The sequence below is a fragment of the Podarcis melisellensis genome (assembly GCF_964234715.1).
Source record: "Podarcis melisellensis genome assembly, chromosome: 14".
Lineage (NCBI taxonomy): Eukaryota > Metazoa > Chordata > Lepidosauria > Squamata > Lacertidae > Podarcis > Podarcis melisellensis.
The window spans coordinates 4701634-4727470 of NC_138546.1; the positions used below are offsets into that span (position 1 = coordinate 4701634).

Consider the following 25837-nt stretch of genomic DNA (forward strand, 5'->3'; position numbering starts at 1 on the left):
TAAGAAAACACACACTTCCTTGTCAACATTGTAAAACAACTGACAAAACACAGGCTGTCAACGCATTATGTGGAGCAAGCATCAAAGGGAACAGGGAGAGCGATTCGGCAAGGCAAGAGCCTCTGCCACACAAAGGAAGCCTCCGCCTTGACTGCATCCAGTCCAGTGCCGGATTTATGTTTAAGCTAAACAAGCTGTAGCTTAGGGCCCCGCTCTCTTGGGGACCCCCCAAAAAATTTATGGGAAAAAAACCCCCATATGTACATTTCCAAAATATAAAATAAAAAACTAATAAAATCAAACCTACATACAGCAACAGTGTTTTGTGTTGTGTGGACTCCTATGATGTACCATATTTTTTGCACCATAACACTCACTTTTTTCCTCCTAGAAAGTAAGGGGAAATGTCTGTGCGTGTTATGGAGGGAATGCCTACAGGTGGCATGCCTACGGATTTTCCTCCTCTAAAAACTACGTGCGTGTTATGGTCGGGTGCGTGTTATAGAGCGAAAAATACGGGTAAGTCATGGGCCCTGCCTGCTAGCCTGCTCCCTCAAATATCACTGGTTTGCTCATTTCTATATATAGGGTGCCTACGTTCTGCATGGACTGGTTGTAACAATTACTTCGATAAATACATATTTTGTTATTTGCAAATGGCTTTAGATACCTAAAGGTAAAGGGACCCCTGATCATTAGGTCCAGTCATGACCGACTCTGGGGTTGTGGCACTCATCTCATTTTATTGGCCGAGGGGGCCGGCGTGCAGCTTCTGGGTCCTGTGGCCAACATGACTAAGCCACTTCTGGCGAACCAGAGCTGTGCACGGAAATGCGGTTTGTTTACCTTCCCGCCGGAGCGGTACCTATTTATCTACTTGCACTTTGATGTGCTTTCGAACTGCTAGGTTGGCAGGAGCAGGGACCGAGCAACGGGAGCTCACCCCGTCGCAGGGATTCAAACTGCTGACCTTCTGATCGGCAAGTCCTAGGCTCTGTGGTTTAACCCACAGTGCCACCCACGTCCCTTTTAGATACCTATTAGGTCCATAAATTCCCATGTAGCATATATTCAACACAAAAAACAGAGACAATTTGTGGTTGACAAAGGACAACTGGACATATAAAGGGCCCCAGTACCTTCAGTAGCCTGGGGCCTCATCAAGCCTAAATCTGGCCCTGCATGCGTACGAGTGAATGATGCAGGAATTAAAACGAATGCCAAGTCAAAAGTTTCCAGGCTTGGCTGTCTGTGTGAACAGATAGCTGAAACCCGTTGATAAATTTTGAGGCTTTTTGGCATGTGTATGTATAGGGGCCCCAGTAGTGGGTGGCATGTTCTGACCCCTGCCTTGAAAAATTGACCCAGCACCTAAGCACCCCAACCGTGCATGTGGAAGCAAAAGGGGGTGGGGTTTCAGGGGAGCCATAATTAACTCCTTCTGCCCTGAAATGGACTATAGCATGGGTTGCAAAGGGAGCACCGTGGAAGAGGCACCTTGTTCGCCACTGTGAGAACAGGATAATGAACCAGAAGAGTCACTGGCCTGATCCAGTAGTCCCTTCTTATGTTCTTAATTAGGGGAATAGGAAAAAATGGCAGGCAAGGCAGCTGATATTTTGCACTAAAAAAAAACCAAAAAACAAAACAAACTCCACATCCAGGTAGAATCCAGCAATCCAGAGGGCACATTTGGGAGATGAATTTCAAACGCCTGCAAATGTTCATTTCCGCTCTGTATGGAACCGACGTTGTCAAAGCACTGAAGTGTAGACTCATATTATTCACCCCCAACCTGTAAATAGATTTTGCAGGTTTAGATTTTTTAGACCTGTCCATCTACCGGAAGGATAAATCAGAGAAATTCAATGCAATTTGCCTGCAATGTTCCTAGAACGTTCTCTGTCTAATTAAATGCTGGAATCTCACCCAATCTCTTCTTTCACTTTCATCTCTGTCTTTTCGTTATTTCTTGTTGAAATGCTTTTATTCCGCCTCCCAAATCAGGCTTGAGATAGCCTCCTTTCCCCCCCCTCTCTCCCCAAAATAAAATTATATAACAATAAGTCCATATACAGTCAAACCTCTTCTTACGTCCGCCTCCGCTTGTGTCCATTTCGCCCAACGTCCGAGGCAAACAAGGAAATAACTGGCGAGTTTGCCGCCGGTTGGGCATGCGCAGAAACGCCTGCACACAATGGAGTCTCTCCCAGCGACCCACTTCAACCTCCGGACGGACCTCCAGAACGGATTATGGTTGCAGGTAGAGGTTCCACTGTATAGAATAAAAGCACCTGAAATTGGGCACTGGCAAGTGAAATCGCAAACTGGAATCGGACCGCAGCAAAGGCCTGCATACACAAATCTGTTTTTAGGAGGAGCTGAAAGGTCCTCAAGGATTGTGCCTGCCTGCGTGCGGAGGGAAGATGCTTCCACAAAAGGGGAGCCACCACCAGGAAGGCATTGCCAGAGGAAGGCAATGATTTATTAGGGCGGAAGGGACGAAGGCCAAAGCCCCTAGGTCAAAGTCAAAACCTCACACCTGGCTCTGTATTTGATTAGAAGCCCGTGTAATTCCAAGTAGCCCCCCTGCCACATTTGTCACCAGCTACAGCTTCTGGAGGATGCGGGTGGTGCTGTGGGTTAAACCACAGAGCCTAGGACTTACCGATCAGAAGGTCGGCGGTTCGAATCCCCGCGATGGGCTGAGCTCCTGTTGCTCGGTCCCTGCTCCTGCCAACCTAGTGCAAGAAGATAAATAGGTACCACTCCAGCGGGGAGGTAATCGGCGTTTCCGTGCGCTGTTCTGGTTCGCCAGAAGCAGCTTAGTCATGCTGGCTACATACACCGGTTCCCTCGGCCAATAAAGCGAGATGAGCGCCGCAACCCCAGAGTCGGTCACGACTGGACCTAATGGTCAGGGGTCCCTTTACCTTTACAGCTTCTGGAACAGCCTCAAGGGCAGCCCCACGTAGAGGACATTACAGCAGTCCAGCCTTGAGGTTATCAATTGACAAGTCACACCCTTCTTTTCCCTCGATTACCAGAGAATGTACTTCTGATGAGCTTGTGGAGTTTCCCCCCAAATTTGCCATATAGTATATAAAGCCCTGAACAGCTTGGGACCAGTTTGCTTGCAGGGTTGCTTAGTTCCATATATGCCCACTCAACCACTTCCACCTGCAGAAATGGCCCTCTGGAACTCCCTGCCACTGGACACCTGCTTATAACATTTTTGCAGACATGAAGAAGTTAGACATGTTTTAATCCAGTGCTTTTTTCTGGGGGGACACAGGGGTACACATACCCCTAAAGATTTTGTGAATCTAAGTCTGGCCTTACTGAGGGGCAATATGAGTAGGAAAATGAGAGTACCCCTAAACATTATTTTTTAAAAGAAAAAAGCACTGTTTTAATCTGTTTTTCGCTTGCTGTTGATTGTAATGAGCTGTGTATGTTTTTAAAATATCTGTCGTTTGTTAATAAGTATCATATATATATATATATATATATGCAGGTTTTGGTGTCCTCGGGTGTCTTCCCGTGTAAAAGTTGGGGTGTCTAGGCGACGTTTCGACGAGGTCTCACTCGTCATCTTCAGGCTGGTGCTTTCGGCTTCTTGTTACTGGAACAGAGCAGGATCTCAGTGTTTGAGTTCCTATAAATACTGTTGAGGGGGTGTGGTGTATAGCCTCCAATGTTCTGGGCAGAGAGGAAGTTCCCAGGCTAGTGTGCCTTTTCTTCTTTTGTTCCTTAATTACTTGAGGGATATCTTGAGTGATTTCTTGAGTGATATCCTGAGTACCACTTAGGTGGGTCATTAGGTGTGGATTAGTTGCTAAAGTCTTTGTGTCTTGACCTCTTGAACTTTGTGAAGAGTTTTTCTGAGAAGATGGCTGTACTGCACTTAGTTGTGCTCTGGCTTGGCTTCGTGTATAGGGGCGAGCTGTGGTTTTGTGGCCTGTGTCAGCCAGATCTGTGTAGGGATTGCAGGGGGGTGCAGCATCCGGAGGTGCCACCATGGTTTGGCTACTGGATGGTGTCTGTAATTTATCTGTGGAGAGGGTCTGGGTTTGGGTCTGGTGTGGTTGATTGGTGATAGCGTTCTGTGTGCCTCTGGATCTGGTGTCAGTTTTTGTGGGGAGGGCTAATTTCCAGATGTCTGGCAAGCGGGATGTGTCGTCACGCTTGTTCATGTTGTGAGGGTGTTTCTCTATCTCGATGGCTTCCATGATTATTCTCTTGTGGTGATGTTCCATGTTAAAGAGCAATTTGGAATCTGCAAAATTAATTTCGTGTCCTGTTTCTTTCATGTGTTGGAAAAGAGAGGAAGTTTTTTCTTCTTTTTTGACGGCATTCTTGTGTTCTGCGATACGTGCATTTATTCGTCTGTTTGTTTGTCCAATGTACGTGGCTGGGCAGACTTTGCAGGGTATTTCATAGACCCCTTGGTTTTCCAACTGGATTTTATCCTTGGGGTTTCTGAGGATATTGGCTATTTTTTGGTTATATATATATGCTTTCGTAGTTATATATATATGCTTTCGTAGATTTTCACGGGTACAGGAATGCAGGTTTTGGTGTCCTCGGGTGTCTTCCCGTGTAAAAGTTATCCCTCAAGTAATTAAGGAACAAAAGAAGAAAAGGCACACTAGCCTGGGAACTTCCTCTCTGCCCAGAACATTGGAGGCTATACACCACACCCCCTCAACAGTATTTATAGGAACTCAAACACTGAGATCCTGCTCTGTTCCAGTAACAAGAAGCCGAAAGCACCAGCCTGAAGATGACGAGTGAGACCTCGTCGAAACGTCGCCTAGACACCCCAACTTTTACACGGGAAGACACCCGAGGACACCAAAACCTGCATATATATATATATATATATATATATATATATATATATATATATATTTCTGTGTTTGGTTTCGCTTTAAACCACATCAAGGTTTTATGACTGTCAAGGGCTGTATACATTTGTTAAACAAAATAATCAGGTTGCATTCAGGCCACACGTAAGTCAGAGGTTTTTAAACACATATGTATGTACCATGTTCCACCCTCTGTACAGGCTAACAAGGTCCATGTTCCTATTTGGGGGCACATTCCAATGATCTGGCCCCCGGGCCTTAGTTTGCCTACCCACGGTTTTATGTTTTAGTGCTGGGAACTGCTTTGATGTATTTTTATGGCATGGCAGAATATATAGATTTTTTTTATAAACGGATAAATAGAACACCATGATTATAAGGTTTTCTATCGAGTCTGTAGTATATATGAATTTGTTCCATTAATAAAGGAGTGATAGCTTTTCTGTTACATTAAGGGACAATGCATTAATGAATTAATGATAACAATCCTATATAATAATATAAATATAATAAAAGTAAAGGTACCCCTGCCCGTACGGGCCAGTCTTGACAGACTCTAGGGTTGTGCGCTCATCTCACTCTAGAGGCCGGGAGCCAGCGCTGTCCGCAGACACTTCCAGGTCACGTGGCCAGCGTGACGAAGCTGTTCCGGCGAACTGGCACCAGAGCAGCACACGGAAACGCCGTTTACCTTCCCACTAGAAAGTGGTACCTATTTATCTACTTGCACTTAAGGGTGCTTTCGAACTGCTAGGTGGGCAAGAGCTGGGACCGAACGATGGGAGCTCACCCCGCCGCGGGGATTCGAACTGCCAACCATGCGATCGGCAAGTCGTAGGCGCTGAGGTTTTACCCACAGTGCCACCCGTGTCCCTTATATAAATATAATAGGACACTATAATCAATCAATCAATCAATAAGAAAAGACAAGACATGCTGTCCAGTGTGTTTTCTCTCTGCCAAAAAGGGAGAGGCCAGATTCATACCATACACTTTAAGGAGTTGTGGCTTAGCCCAGGGAATTCTGGGAGTTGTAGTTTATTAAGGGGACGGAGAGGCATTAGGTTGCTCCCTGTCCCCCTCACAGAGCTGCCATTCCCAAAGGTCCCTGGGATTGATGGTTAAGCCAGTCTGGGAAATGTAGTTCTGAAAGGGGAATAGGGGCCTCCTAACAACTTTCAACGCCCTTAATGAACTACAGCTCCCAGGATTCTTTGCGGGGAGCCGCAGCTGCTTAAAGTGGTATCACTTTAAATTATGGTGTGGGTGGCATCTCTCAGGTAAAAACAGATGAGAAGGTTAACTGATAGGACCAACTCCAGGTCTGATGGGGTCCCGGGTTCAAGTTTCGCTTTGGGAATTTCCCTTCTTATGTTTGTCCCAGTGGACTTATCTGGAGATAGGGATGTGCAGAGAACTTTAATCCAGTTTGCCAAATTTATCATCTTCGCACTTACTGAGAACCGAAATGCAGCCGTCCTTTGAAATTTGCACTCACCCGAATTTTGCAATTCAGTTCTCCAAAACAGTGTTTACAAAGACGTATTTATCGAGAGAAAATGTGCCTACAAATGAATATATTTGTGCAAGTAGCATACAAAATGCATTGTATTAGGAGAAATGGCTTGCCAAAAGGTGTACTTTGGTCAAGACTGTGCTTCGTGGGGGAATGTCACGCTAAAATGCTAAAGAATTTTCAGCAGGATTTTTTTTTTTAAAAAAAAGGAAATCCAGAAATTGCTGCAGAAATGTGGAGAACCAAATTTAAGATTGGAAAATTTGAGGGAACCAAAGCTGGCAGGCTTCCATCCTTGCCTACAGTTGGTGAGGACCAATCTGCTGGCTCCAGCTCCATTTTCCTTTCCCACGATGCCCCAGAATGATGCTGTATTGAGGATATTGTGGGAAATTTAAATGGGAGTGAGGTGAGGCTCCCTGGTAGCCCAGGACAAGGATTGGCACAGGTTGAGCAGCTGCCCAGTGATGCCAAGTGCTGATGGCAGTCCTGCACATGGTCCCATCGGTTGTTACTGGAAGCAAAATCCTAGGCCTCAAACAGGGATGGGGGATGTAGTGCCCTCCAAGCACTGCTCAATTTCAATTCTGGCAGCCGTGGCCAGCATGACCAATGGTTAGCGATGATGGGAGTCGGAGTACAACAACACTCGAAGGGTACCACTTTCCCCCTCTGTGACCCAAGCCCAGGATTTTCCTTTCCCAGCACAGAATAATTAAGCCTGTCTCCGAGATCTTCTGTGAGAAGATTGCTTTGAGGCTTAGTGTGGGCAGCAGGTCAGGAAGTGTGGCACAGAGGCTCCGGCTTCTCAGCCTAACGCTGTAAAGCACATCCAGGGTGCCAATGGGGCAGGGAGAAGATAATCAAGGGCATGACGGGAGAGGCAGTGTGTCTCAATGATTAGAGTTGCGGACTGAGACATGGAAGACCAGGGTTCAAATGCCCGAACTTGGCCGTGAAGTTCCTTGGGCTGTTCACTGCTTCTCAGACTAACCTACCTAAATGAGGGGTGGGGAGAGCCATGCCCACCACCCTGAGTTCCTTGGAGATAAAAAGGTAAAGGTAAAGGGACCCTTGACCATTAGGTCCAGTCATGACCGACTCCGGGGGTGCGGCACTCATCTTGTTCTATTGGCTGAGGGAGCCGGCATACAACTTCCAGGTCATGTGGCCAGCATGACTAAGCCGCTTCTGGCAAACCAGAGCAGCGCACGGAAACACCGTTTACCTTCCCGCCAGAGTGGTACCTATTTATCTACTTGCACTTTGATATGCTTTCGAACTGCTAGGTTGGCAGGAGCAGGGACCGAGCAATGGCAGCTCACCCCGTCGCAGGGATTTGAACCGCCGACCTTCTGATCGGCAAGTCCTATGCTCAGTGGTTTAACCCACAGCACCACCCGCGTCCCCTTTGGAGATAAAAGTGGAGTATAAATGCAATTTTAAAAAATGAGGTTCTGGACAGCGGCAGCTAATCCGGTTCTGTTTTGTTGCAGAAGAGCGTATGAGCCTGGAGCAGTCTATCTGAGCAGCGGGGACTTGAGGTTTCAGCAGCGGCGCCTTTTAAAGCAAGGATTGCCAAATCAAGAGTCCGCCCAGGATGCAGGAACAATCACGGACGGCGTTGCCAATTGAGTTCCCTTTGCTTGTAGCGTTTCATCTTCAGCTTTGGGAAGCTGCCAGCCAGCCCCACATTCCGGGCAGCTCATCAATCTCCCTCTTTTATACCAAAAACTCTTGCAGTGATCAGCTTCCCCGCGGGCTCCCGAGACAGTGGACAAATTGCCAGATTATTTGTGAATTTTAGTCACCCGACGGGAACTCCGCACTTAGCCTGCAAATGCGAGATCGTTGACTTCCCAGAACTTCAGAAAAAGCAAACAAGAATAGAAGGGGGGGGACCAGGGAGCTCTTAACAAGTCAGGTGAATTAAACAGCCGACTCTCTCTGCTAACAGGCAAAGTTGTCAAGGAAGAGATAGATGTCCGCAATCAAAGGAAGCGCTGGAGCTGGCTCTGCAGGATCCCGGATCCCTGTTTCACTGATTTGCGGGAAGAAAACCGAGATTGTTTTGAGAGTCTTAAAAGTGTTGAGCACTCACAGCTTTTCCCATCGTTTCCTCCCCCCCCTTCTCCTTAATCATAAATATATTTATTTGTTTTCCATACCGTGACTGCATTACAAAGGGAACATTGATTGAAGAGTAAATATAAACGACTTCCCTCCCCTTGTGAGCAGTATTTCAGGATTCAGATTGCATGTCTTTAAGCACAATAGTTTCTACAAGGACTAGGAATCTTCTCTTTAATGTAATCGTCAATTTCAAATTATAATACTACTTTTTTTCTCTATAGCATTTGTTGCTTCCAATCTACAGTGACTCCATTAATTGGATTCATCTTTCATTTTTCTTTTCGTCTAACCTTTCTTCAATTGATCCCATTTTTCCTTAAACAGACCAAACCATTTTATATATACTTGGAAATGATCTTCCAGATTCCTGGCTATTGATAAATCCAATAACATCTTTGTAATGTATTCCCTCTGTTGATAATTCAGAAAACTCTTTGGAGGTGACATATGGATTGTGCAAATACCTACCTTCCAATGGTTACACTATCCAGGGGGCAGCCCCTGTCTTCCAGTCCTTCAAAGATCCCTGGATTCCGAGTAAGCCAGTTAAACTCAGTTCTGGCAAAATCAATGGGAGTTAAGTCATGGATAATTTGCTACGCTGATTTTAATGTAACCACCAACTTGACCTTGTTCCTGTTTTTGTGTTTTGGAAATGACTTATTAAAATACTGTTGGTATGAGTTGCTAAAGTTGCCCGGTCAGTGTTCAGCTCCCTTTCCACGGTCTCTAGAAGTTAGATCTGCCTGGTCAATCGTGTTACTGGTGCAAAGGCATGTAAAATATCTGTGCACTATGTCTGCCATCATGCACCCACTGCAGTTGCTGAGGTGTCTTTTGAAATACTATCACCATATTTACCGTATTTTTCTGTGTATAAGACAAGGTTATTTTATTAAAAAATTATGCTGAAAATTGGGGGTTGTCTTATACATGGATAGTTGGGAGGTGGGACAGGCGATTGTTGGCTGCCATGAGCGGGAGATTGTCAGAGGTGTGTTATTTGGTGATTGGTGGGTGTGTAAATGTCTGCTGGCTATTGGCTGCTGCAGCAATTGGGAGACCGACCAGCGCTTTCTTTCAGTGAGTGTGCAGATGATTGGTGGCTTCGTTGATGTGCGTGCGATTGGCTTCAGCCAATCAGAAGCCACGCTTTGGTTTCTGAATGTTTTGGAAGTCGAACAGACTTCCAGAACAGATTCCGTTCAACTTCCAAGGTACGACTGTGCAAAGAAACAGCCATATATAAGATATATAGTAACAGAAATTTTCACTGGGGTGTCTTCCCACTAAACCTTGCCAAATGCAACAGCAATATTTGGAAAATGTAATTAAAAAATTATATACAGAGGGGAAAAATATTTAATTTAATTATATATACAGAGTAAAGACATAACAGCAGAGATACTGGGAGAAGGAACAGGCATTTTTGAAGCATATCTGACCTTCAATTTCTGAGCCCCCCTTTCTTTTTTTATATACTTTTTTATTAGTTTTTAACATATTAATTATCATTCACACAACAACTCATCTTATACAATAAATTTTGGACTTCCGTCAACTCCTCTGATGATTTTCCGTTCTTATCACTTACTATGCATCTCTTAATTTCATATTACCTTTAATTATCCTTAACTAATAATTCTCCTCATTCTCTTTCTTGCAATATTTCAAATGATTCACCTTACAAAACTTCTTGCAAACCTACTAGCGTAATCTGTTCATCACAATTACTTTTCAAATAGTCCGTAAATTTACTCCAGTCTTCTGAGAATCTCTGGTCAGGCAAGTTTGGTGTTTCTCATTCAAGGCTTGAACTGGTCTGGCCCAAGTTAGTTTTGAATCCAAAATGAGTGGTGTGACCTTGCTGTTGACTGCGCCGCAAACCTGTATAAGTCTCCAGATCCTGGCAAGGCTCATTCTTTCCCCATATTGGGTTTCCCTTCTCCCCCCCCCCCCCGCACCCGTGGGTCGCTCCCTCTGGGATAGGCTTAGTTCCTCCTTTCAGATCAGTGTGTCTATGAGCTGAGGAAGGGGGCGATGAACAGGACACAGCGAAAAGAGAAAGGGTGGGGAGAGAAGATTATCCCAGCTCTCTGCACCTGGTTGTCTTCAACCAGAACAGCCACAACATCAGTAAAAAGTCTGCCGACTGGCAAGAAATCAATTTGTTCTAGAGGTAGAAGATTTAAAAGTCTGGTGGAGTCCAGTGGCTGGTGGGAACGAGCAGCCTTTGTTTACCTTTTCACTTTCCCACCATTGAGGTGGGCTTTCAGCAGCGTGAGTCCATCGGAGGAGATCTTCAGCTGTATTTACAAACAGAAGCCGGTGGCTGGCTGGCGTCCACCTTTCGCAGAAGCCAAGCAAAGGCTGCTTCCCCTCTTCCCAGCATCAAGGATGGGAAAACAGCTGATCAGGCTTGCGCTCGGAGCAGAAGAACTCAGGAGAGGAAGGCCCAAAGGCTCCATCTGTTCCTTCGGCTATTCGCTTTGGCAGGGGGTTGCTCAATAGGCAAGTTGCAACGATTTAGGGGCGCAAGAATAATATTTGCAAAATATTGGAAGGCACAATTCAGGCTTGAGGAAACAGCGGCTTAGAGGGAGCTGCGTGAGCTGGTAAAAGGATCAGAATCAGGTGTGTGTGTGTGTGTGTGTGTGTGTGTGTGTGTGTGTGTGTGATTTATTCCTATTTTGTATTTATATCTCACCTTTCTCCCAAGCTTACAACATTTCAAAAACATCATTATAAACTGCAAAGTACAGTGGTACCTCGGGTTAAGAACTTGATTTGTTCTGGAGGTCCGTTCTTAACCTGAAACTGTTCTTAACCTGAAGCACCGCTTTAGCTAATGGGGCTTCCTGCTGCCACCGCGCCGCCGCCACAAGATTTCTGTTCTCATCCTGAAGCAAAGTTCTTAACCCGAGGTACTATTTCTGGGTTAGCAGAGTCTGTAACCTGAAGCGTTGGTAACCTGAAGCGCCTGTAACCTGAGGTACCACTGTAATAAAATTAAACCAGTGAAAAACAATAATGAAAAAGGCAACAGAATGCATTTAAAACCCAGTTTGCCTTGAAATAAGTCTGCAGGTCAGTACCATCTGCTAACATCAACAATTGTGAAACACTGGCCTGCCAGCGCTCCAGTTGGAGAACAGCCTTTACCAAAGGTGTCATGGGCTTTGAAGACACTCGAACTCAGGACACAAGGGAGAAATGTGCTAAGAGGAAGGCACGCTTGAGAAACCCTCACCATGATCAACTCCCACCAGAAACCTACGTCCCCACTGTGGAAGGATGTGTGGATCCAGAATTGGCCTCCACGGTCACTTACGGACTCATTGTTAAAACCGTGCCTAGAGAAGGTGCTCACCCAAGGATCTTAGCAAGGATCTTTTAGGATCTTTAGTTTTTTAATGACTGATGTTTTAATGTATTTTTAATCTCCTATTGGAAGCTGCCCAGAGTGGCTGGGGAAACCCAGCCAGATGGGCGGGTTATAAGTAATAAATTATTATTATTATTATTATTATTATTATTATTATTATTATTATTATTATCATTACTATTATCAGCTTCGTTGGACTGGTCATGTTGTGCAGATGCCTGATTATCTTCTTCCAAAGCAATTACTCTACTCCAAACTTTAATATGATAAGCATAGTGCTGGTGGTCAACAAAAGAGGTTCAAAGACTCTCTCAAAGCAAATCTTTAAAAATGTAGTATAAACACCGACAACTGAGAAACACTGGCCTGTGAGTGCTCCAGTTGGAGAACAGCCTTTACCAAAGATGTCATGGGCTTTGAAGACACTCGAACTCAGGACACAAGGGAGAAACATGCTAAGAGGAAGGCACGCTTGGCACAACCACACCGTGATCAACTCCCACCCGGAAACCAATGTCCTCACTGTGGAAGGATGTGTGGATCCAGAATTGGCCTCCACAGTCACTTGTGGACTCACTGTTAAGACCATGTTCATGGAAGACAATCTTACACGGTTATGAGTGATCCTCACGACATGATCCTCACAACATGACCAGTCCAACGAAGTTGATGTTCAAGAATCATTGCTTCAACACTGGTGATCTTTGCTTCTTCCAGTACACTGGCATTAGTTTGCCTGTCTTCCCAAGTGATGCGTAAAAAAATTTAGAAGAAGAAGAAGAAGAAGAAGAAGAAGAAGAAGAAGAAGAAGAGGAGGAAGAAGAGGAAGAGTAGTAGTAGTAGTAGTAGTAGTAGTAGTAGTAGTAGTAGTAGTTTGGATTTGATATCCCGCTTTATCACTACCCTAAGAAGTCTCAAAGCAGCTAACCATCTCCTTTCCCTTCCTTCCCCACAACAAACACTCTGTGAGGTGAGTGAGGCTGAGAGACTTCAGAGAAGTGTGACTGGCCCAAGGTCACCCAGCAGCTGCATGTGGAGGGAGCGGGGAAGCGAACCCGGTTCACCAGATTACGAGTCCACCACTCTTAACCACTACACCACACTAACTCTCTGGAGACACCGTTGATGGAATCTTTTGAGGAGTTGGAGATGGCGTTTATAAGTGGTCCATGTTTCACAAGCGTACAGTAAGGTTGGTAGTACAATAGCTTCGTAAACAAGCATTTTGGTTCCTCTGCCAATGTCCCAGTCATCAAAGACTCTGCACTTCAATTGGGAAAAAGCTGCACTCACAGAGCTCAGGCGATTCTGGATTTTGGCATCATTGTCAGCCCTTGTGGAAAGATAACTGCCCAGGTAGGAAAAGTGCCAAGGTAGGAGACACTTTCCAATGTTACACCATTGAGTTGGATTTGTGGCGCTGAAGAGTTGCTGTTTTGTGCTTGTTGGTTGAAGGAGTTCGGGTTTTTTGGATGTTGAATGATAGGCCAAGATTTTCATAACCTTCTGTCTGGTCTCCCTGTCTCCTCCACAGAATTGGCATTCTGCCGAAACCTGCATGGGTTTCATTGTGAGATTTTTTCTTATATTGCTTTGGACTAGGGTTTGAACCTGGCACCGTTCCAGAGAGAGCGGCCCTGACATTAATTAAAAGCCAAGGGATCACCCACATCCTTGGAAACCAAACCAAGCCAACCAAAGTGCGAGGGAGCCGGACGAGATCGCCCCCACAGATTTCTCCTTCCCCATAAATCAAATTATTTTACAATCCATCAGCTTAATTCATTCAAAATACACCCCTATTGCTCTGCGCATCTCTCCGTGTCTCTCTCCGCACAGCATTTCCCTCGATGGGTTGCCTGCGAGAGGACCGTGAGCCCAGGGGAATTGTTTAACAGTGATTCGCTGGGTCACTGTATTAGAACAGACTCAAGTCTATCAGCCAGATGGTGACTTCAAGGAAGAAGGAAGGAAGGGAGGAGGGGGGTGTTGGAAACCCTGACACACCATTTCAAATAGATTTCACGCAAAACCTCCTGAGGGGAGCCAGTGGGAATCCAGAAATCAGATCTGTTGTGAATTAATATTACAAAATTGCCAATTAGAAAAGGGATGTTGAAAATGTTTGACGGGTTCTGAAGTCTCTTTGTTCAACCCCCAGTTATACTCTCGTGACAGATCCCTCAATATCGGTGACTGATCGCCAGTCTGCTTCTGTGGCTGTTTCCTTCCCTGTGCTGTTTATTTCCGGCAAAAAGAGAGAGAGATAGAGAGGAAGAGAGGAAATGCTGCTGCTTTTATACATTTGGTGTTTCTTTGCAGTAGTACTTTGGTTCTCAAACTTAATCCGTTCCGGAGGTCCGTTCCAAAACCAAAGTGTTCCAAAACCAAGGCGTGCTTTCCCATAGAAAGTAATGCAAAATGGATTAATTTGTTCCAGACTCTGAAAAAAAAACCCTAAAACAGCAATTTAACATGAATTTTACTATCTAACGAGACCATTGATCCATAAAATGAAAGCAATAATCAATGTACTGTACTATAAAATAAATAAGACAGTATTGTAGATGTTAAAAATTAAAATAATTTCCCCTTCCCCCTTACCTTCACTGATGATAGTCATTGTTTGGATGGGGGGCTTTTATCCATTTCCATAGCCACACAATCAATCAATCAATCAATCAATCCGTAGCTGAACTGGTTTCCACACAGTCACAAAAACAAATTAACCGAAAAAGCCTCAACACCCAAAAATAAATAGCAAAAACAAAAGCGCCAAACTTAATCTGTTCTGGAAGTCCCTTTTTCTTCCAAAATGTTCGAAAACCAAGGCTCAGCTTCTGATTGGTGCAGGTGCCCCAGAAACAATAGCCGACAGCATCAGACATTCAGCTTCCGAAAAATATTTGAAAATCAGAACACTTACTTCCGGGTTTTTGGCGTTTGAGAACCAAGGTGTTTGAGAACCAAGGTATCACTGTATTTGGATTTCTGTCCCAGCATGTTGCAAGAGTCAGGACAACCAACAGAACACGTCCAATGGCTGCAGCTACTGATCGTTGGCATATCCTGTTGCTTCCATTTTTTGCGCTAATAAAGTTCTCGCTGCCGTAGTTGCATACCTAAACAACAACAAACCTATGGTTATGTGAAACATACTCAATAAACACAGAGCAGAGGCTTGACAACCATATGTCAGGAGTGCTCTGATGGTGTTTCCTGCTTGGCAGGGGGTTGGACTCGATGGCCCTTGTGGTCTCTTCCAACTCTATGATTCTATGATTCTATTCTAACACACAAGACATAACCGGCTGTACTTTTGAATAAATAAGGTATACTATTCATTGTATCAAATCGGAAGTCTCATAAAGTCCAACGAAAAAAGCAGAAGACCCAGTGGATCAGTTCATTCTCTAGTCAGTTCATGCATAAGGGCCATACATGTTTCTCTTCCACCTGTCTGTTCATAGAGTCCAATAATCCACATGAAGCGTTGTTACAGTTCCACAGAATCCTTTCACAGAGTCTAAGACAAGGATTTCCGGAATATTAGCCTTGTTTTACCATCCTAGGCTTCATCAGTAGTACAGGCTCTAGGTAATGCAAATAAAATACAATATCGTAATCTCACACATTTTTACACCAAAATTAATTTTAAAACCATTCCTGCATCTCAGGGGGTCAGACTAGATGACCCACATGGTCCCTTCCAACTCTGCAATCCCATGCTTCTAACTTCTCTCTGTAACGCGAGAGCAGCAGTAAAACAGGCTGCCCCTGCCCTTCTCCTTTCAACCAAATTCGGGCTTCTCCCTGACCCTGAACAAGGAATAAGCAAACATTTTTGCCAAGGGTTATTCTCTGGCATTTTCTTTTTTGTGCTCTCTCTCTCTCTCTGCCCCGTTCCCGTCCGGGTTCCTGTGTGTTTCCTTTTACTACCCCTAGTAACAGATGCACGAGGCTCTGTGATGTGTTTACACTGTCTTTTCATAGGCCCCTGGCTCCTCGTAGAAGAGTCAATGGTGGTTCCCATAGAGAGGGGTGGCAGAAGGGCCTATTACTCTGTGAGAGAAATGTCAGGCTCCCGAGCATCTGGGCAACACCTGTGCTCCTTGTCCAAGAAGGCTCTAAATAATCGGGGCTGTCAGTCGGAGCGGCCGGGCTCCCGGATGCTGCAGCCCCTCTCCTCGCCAAAACGGACCGTCACAATTGAGATTGGCTCAGGTCAGCCCGGTTCATGAGAACCTGTTGTTACAGCACTTCTCACCTTCTGGGCTTACGGTGACCTTTCCAAACGGCACCATCTCTCATCGGCTCAGTCCGGGGATCGCAGCCTTATTTATTTATATTGGGGGGTGGGATTATAATCCGTTTAATTAAACACACACGCATAAACAGGCACCTCGAAGCGCCGTACGTAGAACAAGGGAGCGATTATCGGTGATACACTGATAAACTTAAAAAGCCGTAAGTAAATGGCGTATCCAGATAAGCTTGCTGAAATAAAAATGGAAGAGAAAAATAGTGAGGGTGCTTGCTTAATACAGTTAAGTACTTAATTCGTTCCGGAGGTCCGTACTTAACCTGAAACTGTTCTTAACCTGAAGAACCACTTTAGCTAATGGGGCCTCCTGCTGCCACCACACCACTGGAGCACGATTTCTGTTCTCATCCTGAAGCAAAGTTCTTAACCTGAAGCACTATTTCTGGGATAGCGGAGTCTGTAACCTGAAGCGTATGTAACCTGAAGCGTGTGTAACCTGAGGTACCACTGTATCAATAGGCAGGGAGTTCCAAAGCTGAGCATTTTCTGCACTCCACAAGATTGACTCCTAGCAGATGTCAAACGGATTTTATATGCTATGTGTACAAGCAAAACAAAACAAAATATTTTAAGCAGATGCCAGAAAGAGCCCAGCAAAGGCATCAATAGGCAGGGAGTTCCAAAGTATAGGTGCCGCCATACTAAATGATGAAATTCTTACAACTGGGCAATGGGTATTGTGTGACAACCGTAACAGGGCCATTTCTGCAGATCAAAGCGGTCAAGAGACCATAGATGTGGGAAGGCGATCCTTCAACTAAGCTGGTTCCCCAGACATTAGGCGTTTGATATAGTTATTTTTATTGATGGATCGATTTTATTAAAAAATTTACACTGCTTGACTGTACAAAAGAAAATCCTCAAAGCCTTTTACAAAAAAGATAAAGCAATAAAATTATCCATGAGAAAAAGTAACAACAATAATTTAAGACTTTCTAAAAGTTAGAATGACGATACATTAGAAACAGAGTAAGACTCACATCAGCTTTCTAAATACCTGGGTAGGATTGTCTAAATAGAAATAATTTTAGAAGGGACCAAAAAGAGTACAGTGATGTCGAAAGGCATGGAGTTCCACAGTGCAGGCCAAACTGAACTGATAGTAAAATCTTGAATTTGGCCCAATAGCAAATTGGCAGCAAATCCCTGATTCTTGCATGGCTCCTGTCTGGGCCTGCCGTGGATGTCATGACATTTCTTCCCAAATTCAGGGGTTCACCCAGCCATGATGTCATAGCATGCACTAAAGAACAAGAGGCAAAATTTAGAGTTTAAAGGTTATCTGATTTACCTCTCAAATTGTACCTATTTAGCATGTTTCTTTCCAAAGAGAAAATGCCAGTTGGGGCATTGGAGGGGGGCAGAAAGGATGGGTCTGGGCAAAAGTATGTAAAATTATAAACACTTTATAACATTCTTCTTCCCATCGCTCAGACTTGGGGCCCAGAAATTATTCTTACCAGCAGGCAGGAATAAAATGAAATAATGGCACAGGGTGAGATTAGTGCCATTAATTGTGCAAGCTAGAGTGGTGGCTACATGCTTGGATAGCTCTGGGAAGGAAGGAGAAGAAGGTCTATCAGCGGCTACTAGGCATGATCACTAATTGAATCTTCATGTACAGGAGCAGTCTATCTTCACTACGCTGAGAATAGGGGGAAAGTATCAGGATCCCAAGCAACTTGCAGGATTCCCAGAGGCATCAGACTGGCTGCTACTGGAATTTTTTTAAAATGCTGTACTTAGAAATGCATGTGGCCTGATCCATTTCCTGCAATCTCATTTCCTGCAATGCCTCAGTTCTCGCCATTGCCTTACCCTCATTGCTTTGACATTTCTGGGGGGATATGGCAAATGTCTGCAGAGTAAGAGGAAACAATATGCCCAGACTCTACTACAAAGTTATTAGGGCAGCCGTAATACTTGAAATACCACGGCCTTCCCCAGCTGAGTTTGGAGAATGGGTCAGCTCTCAGATGAACTGATTACCAGAACCAAATAGGATGACCCCGGAAGCCCCTTAATGTCCTACCCAGTACTTAGCGAGCTGTGATACCCAAGCCCCACCATCAATCTTACGCCGTGACCCTCCCCGCCCAGGGTTTTCAACAGCTTCTCAAATTCAAGAGCTCCCTCCGGCCTGCCAAGGTCTCTCAAAGGCTGTCCTCGCATCGCGCGCAGATCCCGTTAAGCTGCACTTCAGACGCAGGGCCGATCCGCTAATCCGGCACGCCATCTCAATTGAAGGCTTCAGTAAACAAGAGTTCGGAGGATGTTAAATTGAGTTCCATGGTCATTACTTCTAGGAGCCTCTCGAGATGGGAGGTAAGGAAGATAATGATAAAGGTCATTCATAACTTTAAACAAGAAGTCAGTTCTGTATCCCCCTGCCAAATCATCAGCTCCTCGAAACATCATCATAACTCTGATCATCATCAATGAGGCCAGGCAGGTGGGCGTAGAGGGGGAAAGTGGTTTTCATCGGATAAAGAAGCACCTTCCATCTATTTCATTAGGTCAGATAATAGAGCTAAGATGCTACAAACTCTGGATTGGTTCTGGAATTTTGGCGTCGAATCCAAACCTCTTACCGGTGTCCCTCTTTCGGTTTGGGTCAAGCGTTGTCTGAGTCTGTCTCCTCCACAAAGTCATGTCATGGTCATATCAGTGCTAGAAAGGTTAGACTGGCTTGAATCTGGATTAAGTTCTCTGGCCCAGAAATGGAAAGAAGATAAAGTCCCGACCAGAGAAGAATGGCAGGTCAAGTTGATGGATTATGCTGAAATGGCTAAAATGACCAGAAGAATCAGAAATCAGGAAGACCAAAATTTTAATAAGGAAAGGGGAAATTTTATAACTTATCTTAAAGACCATTGTAAACAGTTAAAAAATGTTAGTAGGATTGGAATATCACTTGTAGTTTAATGGTGGATTTTGGACACAATGGAGAAGTAAAAGATTTGGATTATTATAAAAGATGCAGGAGGAAATTATTAAAAATAGGACCCACAAAGGGGAGAAGGGGAGTCCAGGAGATTCACTGGAATCTTGTTTTTGTGTTGTTGGTTGGATATGTGACTGTAAACTTTTAATCTGAAAAACCAAATAAATAAATTAAAAAGAAAGAAAGAATCTGGATTAAGTTTCCTCCTGCTGAGGTCCAAGGGCAATTGATGGCCTTGGTCCATCAAGCCATTGATCCATCTCGCCAGGCATTGTCAACTCCTCTAAATGCTATAGGACTACAGTACAATTCAGGCAGCCCTCAGCTAGCCCTTGGGTCAGTGGCTGCTGTTGCTGAATGCCAGGTCAGCTTGGAGTAAGAGCTCTCTCATCCATAATAAGGAGACCTATCTGGTCTGTATCACTGAGATGTGGGTGGGTGAGGAGGGTCTCACCCAGCTGTGCCCACCTGGCTACTCGGTGCAGCATCAGGGCAGGCTTGAGGGTCAAGGAGAGGGAGCTGCTATGGTCTATAGAGATTCCATCTCTCTCTCTCCAGGTTCCCTGTCCAGTTGTGGTGGGATCTAGCCAGGGCCGGATTTAGGTTTGATGAGGCCCTCAGCTACTGAAGGTAATGGGGCCCTTTCTATGTCCAGCTGTCCTTTGTCAACAACAAATGGTCACAGTTTTTTGTGTTGAATATATGCTATATGGTAATTCATGGACCTAATGGGTATCTAAAGCCATTTGCACATGTTGCCATGTGACCAGTCCATGCAGAATGTAGGCACCCTATATATGTTGTTGTTGTTTAGTCGTTTAGTCGTGTCTGACTCTTCGTGACCCCATGGACCAGAGCACGCCAGGCACTTCTGTCTTCCACTGCCTCCCGCAGTTTGGTCAGACTCATGTTTGTAGCTTCGAGAACACTGTCCAACCATCTCGTCCTCTGTCGTCCCCTTCTCCTTGTGCCCTCCATCTTTCCCAACATCAGGGTCTTTTCTAGGGAGTCTTCTCTTCTCATGAGGTGGCCAAAGTACTGGAACCTCAGCTTCATGATCTGTCCTTCCAGTGAGCACTCAGGGCTGATTTCCTTCAGAATGGAGAGGTTTGATCTTCTTGCAGTCTATGGGACTCTCAAGAGTCTCCTCCAACACCATAATTCAAAAGCATCAATTCTTCGGCGATCAGCCTTCTTTATGGTCCCACTCTCACTTCCATACATCACTACTGGGAAAACCATAGCTTTAACTATACGGACCTTTGTTGGCAAGGTGATGTCTCTATGTGCCCTATGGCTAAGCAATTGTCCCTTCCAAAATGCTTGGGAGTTTCCTTATACTAAATCAGATCATTGTTCCATTCAGCTGAATAGTGTCTACACTGGCCGGCAGCTTTTGTCCAGGGTTTCCCTGTATTTCCTGGAGATGCTATGGGGGGGGGGGGGGGTTGGACCATTTGCATGCAGGTGTCCCATGCCTTCCCTTAAAAATAATATTCTCTATGCTTCTACTGGTTATATTTTGTCACACATCAGCTGTTAGATGGAGTAAAGACTGGCACGAATGTTAGCCATTTAGACTCCGTGTAGCCCTCTCAGAAGACCTGGAATCTTTTTTTATTTTATTGTATTGTATTTTATTTTATTTTTGGGTAACGAACGGGATGAGGCTTCTTCAGTTCATTCCTGAGCCAAATCAGATAAGAATAATTATCCTCTCTTGGGATATTAAACTGCACCTCAACAGGACCGGCAGCTGACAGCTGTTTTATTGGCCGAGTCGCCTGGGTCTGGAAATCAAGGATTAATTGTTCATGTGTCTTGATGTCTCCACGAATAACAGCAAAAGAAGGGGCATTGCTATGGAGATCCCGGCTCATTTTTCCACCCCCTGGTGTGGCTCCTACAACCAGTGAATAATTTCTCCGGACAATCAAAGTTCAGTAGCCGGGCTTTGAACCGAGGAAAGGGGGGTGTTTTTTGAAGTTACATCATTTCCAGAAAAGGAAAACAAGAAACAGGATAGCAGGAAGTCATGAATGAGGCTTCTTTTGAATGAACCCGAGAGGTGATAAGAACAAGTGTGTGCATTCTGTGCCAAATCCTGCGCTAGAGGAAAACCAAATGTCAAAACTCAGGAAAAACCGGGCCAGCACCACTCATTTGCATGCTTGTGTAATTAATTCGGCTAATAGATTCAGGCTTTTGGAGAAGGTGACATTTATTAAAGAGGGAGAGGGAGTCCTGGATTGACTCTCTAGGAAATGCCACAGTGATTGAAGGCAGAGGATTCTCTCCCCCCCCCCATCTTTCATTTCAAAGTACAGTGGTACTTTGGTTCTCAAACTTAATCCGTTCCCAAACCAAAGCGTTCCCAAACCAAGGCGTGCTTTCCTGTAGAAAGTAATGCAAAACGGGTTAATTCCAGACTTTTAAAAACAACTCCTGAAACAGCGATTTAACATGAATTTTACTATCCAACGGGACCATTGACCCATAAAGTGAAAGCAATAAACAATGTACTGCAGTCACGCAATCAATCAGTAGCTGAACTGGGTTCTGCACAGTCACAAAAACGAAACAGAAAAGCCGCAAAAACAAAAACGCAAAATAAATAGCAAAAACAGACAGACCTCAGCGTAACACTCAAAATGGAGCACATTTGGCTTCCGGAAAAAGTTCATACACTTACTTCCGGGTTTGCAGTGTTTGGGTTCCAAGTTGTTTGAGTACCGAGGCGTTTGAGAACCAAGGTACCACTGCACAAAGTATGAAAAATGCTTGTGTGGTGGTCATAAGAACATAGGGAAAGCCTTTCTGGATCACGCCAATGGCACATTAGTTCAGCATCCTGCTCTCTTAGCAGCCAAACAGATGTCTGTGGGAAACTAGAAAGCACAAAAACAACTCCCACCTCCCGTGGTTTCCAGAAACTAGGATTCAGAAACATTATTTTCTCCAACTGTGGAGGCACAGCGTAGCCATCACAGCTAATAGTCATTGGTAGCCTTATTATCTATGAATTTGCCTAATCCTCTTTTAAAGCCATCACAGTGAGTTCCACAGTTTAACTTTTGGGTGTACTGAGTCTTCCGTGTGGTGAGCCAGTGTGGTGTAGTGGTTAAGAGCGGTAGACTCGTAATCTGGAGATCCGGGTTCGCTTCCCTGCTCCTCCACATGCAGCTGCTGGGTGACCTTGGGCCAGTCACACTTCTCTGAAGTCTCTCAGCCCCACTCACCTCACAGAGTGTTTGTTGTGGTGGAGGAAGGGAAAGGAGAATGTTAGCCGCTTTGAGACTCCTGAAGGGGAGTGATAAAGCGGGATATCAAGTCCAAACTTCTTCTTCTTCTTCTTCTTCTTCTTCTTCTTCTTCTTCTTCTTCTTCTTCTTCTTCTTCTTCTTCCGACCTTCAACTTCATTGGACGTCCACAAATTCAAGTGTTCCGAGAGGGGAAGGAAAACTTTTCTCCATCCACTGTCTCCATTTTCTAAACCTCTGTCATGTCACCACTCACTCACCAGTCCTTTAGACTACAAAGTCTGAAATAATAATAATAATAATAATAAATTTTATTTATAACCCGCCCTCCCTGGCCAGAGCCAGGCTCAGGACGGCTAACACCAGTAAAATTACAGTAAAAAATAATAAGGGGGGGGGATTTAAAATACAGATTAAAATGCAATTTAAAATGCAGCCTCATTTTAAAAGTAGTCCATAAATCAAAACCACAAGGAGAGGGAAACCTAAGGGTCAGACTGAGTCCAAACCAAAGGCCAGGTGGAACAGCTCTGTCTTGCAGGCCCTGCGGAAAGATGTGAAGTCCCGCAGGTCCCTAGTCTCTTGTGACAGAGCGTTCCACCAAGTCGGGGCCAGTACTGAAAAGGCCCTGGCCCTTGCTGAGACCAATCTAACCACCTTGCGACCTGGGACCTCTAAAATGTTGTCATTTGTGGACCTTAAGGTCCTCCGCAGGGCATACCAGGAGAGGCGGTCCCGTAGGTACGAGCTACAATGCTAAATACTGCAACCTTTCCTCATAGGAGAGTCCTTCGATCCCCTTGAACCTTCTGGCTGAGCTTTGACCTCGTCTCCTGACCCCATGACCTTTTACCCCATAGCCCAACCTACCTTGCAGGGTTGTCGCATGGATAAATACGGTCTCTTCCTGTGCAACAATTCTATGCTTCTACGTTCCGTACCCAACTTTAGGAAACGAAACACAATGTTCAGAACAGCGACGCCATTTTCGTCGGTTAAATCCCGGTTCCCGAACATATGGCAACCCTAACGCCCAAGGTACATTTGCACACACATGCTTGCCCTCACAGGTGGTCCAATCGCTTAGGGGTGCGCAGTGTGGACCTGCCAGGCCCGGCAGTGGTGAGGAAGGTGCGGCGCCGTGTCACAAAAGGTTTGAGACGGGACTGATACTCGAGATTCGATAATTACGCGAGTGCCAGCTGAGTGTCCTTCCATAGCAGGGATGGCTTTCTGCTCATCAACGCGACGGTGGTAATGATGATAGATGGAGGGAACCCAGGAAGGCGTGAGATGGATGGCAGAAGCTGATTGCTGGTGTTCTCTATTGATTGAAAGAGCAACGCCCTCCGTTAATGAGGAAGCGGGCAGAAGGGGAGCGGGCGCAACGTTGTCATAATTCACAAAGCGCCGAAGTCGCTTCTCCTTCCGAGAATCCCAATTCGAGGACAATTACAAAGTCTCCAAAGCTGTGGGATCTGGGGGGTGCGTCATGATGCCCTCGCTACGGGCAAGTTTATAAAGCGATGCTTGGTGTGGGGGAAATGGGTAGAGAAAAGGTTTTCTCTCCCTCTTTCGTGACACCACAACTTGTGGGCACCCACTAGGGCTGTCCTGAAGATTCAGGGCAGGTGAAAGAAAGTCCTTGAACTGTGAAGGCAGGAGGCACCCGTCTTCCGATGTTCCTATTGAAATCAGCCCTTGATGAGGACTAGAAACTTGCTTTGTTTTTAAGGGATGAGCTGTAGCTCAGGGGTAGGTAGGGCTGGAGCCGTATCCTGTCTGGAGAACTGTTGCCTGTCAGTGGGGGCAGTATTGAGCCAGCTACAGCAATGGTCTGACTCAATATAGGGCAAATTCCTGCGTCACCAAATATACTGAGCCTTCCAAGGATCCAAATAGACAAATGGATTAATTGCTGCTGTTATTTGTAACTACTATTTTGTGATCTGCTACTACTACTACTACTACTACTACTACTACTACTACTATTAGCCTGCCCATCTGAACTGGGTTGCCCCAGCCACTCTGGACTGCTTCCAGCAAATATAAAAGCAAAATAAAACATCAAACCTTACGAGTGGTTGTCATTTTTAGGGACCACATTAATTTATGCATTCTTTTCTCCTACTATTTGATGCCGTGGTGAACTGCCCTGTGGCTTTTTTGCATTACATACTATTATTCATCATTATGTATTATTATTATTTCATGCAATTTATATGCCTCTTGATTGTAAGAATAAAGCCTCCAAGTGGTTCGCGAAAAGAATAAAACGTTAAAATTATCAATGGGGGGAAAGTGAAACTACAGCTCTTTAAAATGTTCAGGAAATAAATAAAGCCAAGAATAAGCCTTAAACAAAACCAGATTGAAACACATTTGACGTGTCTGGACAGATATTCCTAAACAAAAATTATTCCTTACAAATGTGGAATCAGTACAGTGTTACCTCGGGTTACAGACGCTTCAGGTTACAGACGCTTCAGGTTACAGACTCCGCTAATCCAGAAATAGTGCTTCAGGTTAAGAACTTTGCTTCAGGATGAGAACAGAAATTGTGCTCCAGCGGCGCGGCAGCAGCAGGAGGCCCCATTAGCTAAAGTGGTGCTTCAGGTTAAGAACAGTTTCAGGTTAAGTACGGACCTCCGGAACAAATTAAGTACTTAACCCGAGGTACCACTGTATTGTGTGGCACCTGTAACACCGCGTGTTCTGCAGATCGAAGCTGTTGAGTGGGCCTATTTTGGGTAAAGTGATCTCACAGGTAGGCTATAAATATTCCAAATTAATGAATAAATTAATGGGTGCCAACTGAAAATATACAAATCATTTCAGGTGCCTCGGGCTGCAATTCTACGGCTCTTGGGAGTGGCAGCACCTCCCACAAAATTCCCGCAATAATTTTATTTTCAAAATAAACAGAGCTCCAGGTTTTTTTGCACCTACACAAACCACTTTTACCTGTTTTCCGAGACGAGGAGGGGAGGAAAAAGGAAAAGTGAGACATTCTGGGATCAAATCAGAAACTGGGATGGCTTTTGTAATTCTGCGACTGTCCCTGGAAAACCAGGACACTTGTGGGGCATGCTATGCCAACCACAGACATTGCCCTACACCAGCGGTCAGCAAACTTTTTCACCAGGGGGCCAGTCCACTGTCCCTCAGACCTTGTGGGGGGCCGGACTATATTTTTTGGGGGGGAGATGAACAAATTCCTATGCCCGCAAATAACCCAGAGATGCATTTTAAATAAAAGGACACATTCCACTCATGTAAAAACACGCTGAGCCCCAGACCATCCACAAGCCAAATTTAGAAGGAGATTGGGCCGGATCCAGTGGCGTAGCGTGGGGGGTGCCGGCCGCACCGGGCGCAACATCTGGTGGGCGCTCGCACTCGCA

General features: G+C 45.0%; 1 protein-coding gene across 1 annotated transcript in view; it reads left to right on the forward strand.

Moving 5' to 3' along the window:
• Positions 1 to 21532, forward strand: part of MICALL2 (MICAL like 2) — a 255853-nt gene extending 234321 nt beyond the window's left edge. The window contains exon 18 of the transcript XR_014163038.1: positions 21496 to 21532. The gene's annotated coding sequence lies outside the window, so the exon portion shown is untranslated. The remainder of the gene's footprint in view (positions 1 to 21495) is intronic.
• The last annotated feature ends 4305 nt before the right edge of the window (positions 21533 to 25837 follow it).